Raw genomic sequence first — 2431 nt, 5'->3', positions numbered from 1 at the left:
GGCTGGTAAAAAGTGCTGGGCCCATGGCCCTCTAAACCCCCCTCGTCCTGCACCCTGACACACAGCCAGGCAGGCAGCAGTGTGTGTGAGTGTGTGTATGTGACAGAGACTGCTGGGCTGTGCTGAGCCAGTGCGGGAAGTGGGGGCTGATGTCGGGGCTGTCCCGCTCCCCCTGACTCAGGACTGGGGTGTCCCCCTCCCCCTGACTCAGGACTGGGGTGTCCCCCTCCCCCTGACTCAGGACTGGGGTGTCCCGCTCCCCCTCACTCAGGACTGGGGTGTCCCCCTCCCCCTGACTCAGGACTGGGGTGTCCCCCCTCCCCCTGACTCAGGACTGGGGTGTCCCGCTCCCCCTCACTCAGGATTGGGGTGTCCCCCTCCCCCTGACTCAGGACTGGGGTGTCCCCCCTCCCCCTGACTCAGGACTGGGGTGTCCCCCCTCCCCCTGACTCAGGACTGGTTGCTTCCAGCAGCTGTCTGAACTTAGGGACAGCGTGCCAACACACTCACTCTTCCACAACACACACGCTCCCCGAACACACACACTGTCTGTCCCCAACACACACACACTCTCTGCCCAGCACGCCCACGGCAGCTGAAAAGCAGCTGGCAATCGAGTCGGGTGCCCACGGAACAATGGGACAGAGAAACCTGCCTCGTGTGGCTGCCCACGAGGCATTGCAAACCCTTCCCAAAGCACCCTGCGGCCAGTTGCACAGTGGGATAGCATCCCACAATGCACTGCTCTCTGTGGCGACCCAAGAGCTGCTAGCCTGGATGCGGTCCGGTGACACAAGCAGCCTAGTGTGGACATGCAACAGCGGCTTAATTAAAACGCTTTAACTAAAGCAGCATAACTCTGTCATGTAGACGTAGCCTGGCTCCCACTGGGGCCAAGGATGCTCAGGCACTGAAACTGAAGAGCCACAACTTCCTCCGGGCAGGTGCCTCATGGGAGGGGCAGAGAGGTGTGAGCGGTTCTCAGGGCAGGTGAGGGGAGGGGACAGAGAGGAGTGTGTGGCAGGCTGGGCAGGTCTCATGGGAGGGCTCAGAGACGTGTGGGTGGCGGGCAGAGTCTGTCTCAGGAGAGGGGGCAGAGAGGTGTGGGTGGCGGGCAGACCGTGGGGTAGGGGGCGGAGAGGCATGAGCAGCCGGCAATGAGGCCTCGGGGAGAGAGGAGCGAGTGAAAGGTGGACCAGCAGGCCTCAGCCAAGGAGGCAGAGTGGGTGGGAAGAAGTCCTCCTCTTAACCCAGTGCTATCTACACCGGGATTAGGTTGGCATAACGGCATTGCTCAGGGGGGTTAAATTTTTTACCCCGCAAAGTAATGTCGTTACACTGACCTAATTTTGTAGCGCAGACTTGTCCAAAGAATCACACACACACCTTGGGAGCAAAACTTCACCTGCTTCTCTGCGTAACAGAATCCAACACAAGCAACGCTTGTCCGGCCGTGGGGGGCGTTGGCAGGGAGTCAGGTGTGGGCAGACACCATACGTTAGCCAGAGACGGGCACCATGGCTTAGCTGGCTAAAGCACCTGTCTTGTAAACAGGAGATCCTGGGTTCAACTCCCAGTGGTGCCTTGTTGAGTGGCTTTTGAGGCACCTGGTACTGGCTGCTGTCAGAAAACAAAATACAGAGATAGGTGGACCTTTGGTCTAGCCCAGTGATGCTGGTTTTGTTGTTTAAATTACACGCACAGGCACTGATGATAGAGTGACTGAAAGTTTGGGTGTGAAGGGCTGATAGGTCAGTGTTCCAGTCCCCTCGCAGATGACCCCCTCCCTCTGGGACAGGGGCAGGTCCGAGTTCTCACACCAAGTGGCTCATTGGGGCTGCCAGAATCTGTGGGCGGCTCATTCAGTTTACGCCGAGGGTTGAGTCCTGCTTTGTGCACTGTGTCTGAGAATGAAAATCCTAAACCTCCTTTTGAAATAACGAATGCAACAGGACCTGTTTTTGTCCCTGCCCCAAAGCAGACAGAGAAATGGAGAAATGTCATTGAGTCCAGGGGAATACTTCACTGCGATTGTACTATTTCCACTTGCTAAACTCCCTCCCAACCTTCTGGGCTCCTAGAGCAGGGTCCTGAGCCTGAGCCGAGACACGTTCACTGCAACTTTACAGCCCAAGCCGCTGTCCTGGATTAATGTGACATGGGCCAGCCGTGGTTGATTCATTGCACTGTAGACGTATCCTAACGTTATGTCTGCACAGCAATTAAAACACCTAGGGCACCTGTCTCAGAGCCCGGGGCAGCTGACTCAGGCTTATGGGGCTGGGGCTGCAGGGCTATAAAATGACAGTGGAGACAGATGGGCTTGAGCTCAATCTCTGAGGCCCCACGAGGGGTGAGGGTTTCCGAACCCAGGCTTCAGCTGGAACACCAGTATCTGCACCCCACTTTTCAGCCCCACAGCTTGAGCTCC

General features: G+C 57.5%; 1 non-coding gene across 1 annotated transcript; it reads left to right on the top strand.

Annotated features, from left to right (window-relative positions):
- Positions 1 to 1511: 1511 nt before the first annotated feature.
- Positions 1512 to 1585, top strand: TRNAT-UGU (transfer RNA threonine (anticodon UGU)). The gene has a single exon. It is a non-coding gene; the product is annotated as a tRNA-Thr (tRNA).
- The last annotated feature ends 846 nt before the right edge of the window (positions 1586 to 2431 follow it).

This window comes from Eretmochelys imbricata, chromosome 28 (assembly GCF_965152235.1).
Source record: "Eretmochelys imbricata isolate rEreImb1 chromosome 28, rEreImb1.hap1, whole genome shotgun sequence".
NCBI lineage: Eukaryota > Metazoa > Chordata > Testudines > Cheloniidae > Eretmochelys > Eretmochelys imbricata.
Note: the sequence above shows the minus strand (reverse complement) of the source record. Positions and strands in the feature narration are given on the sequence as shown.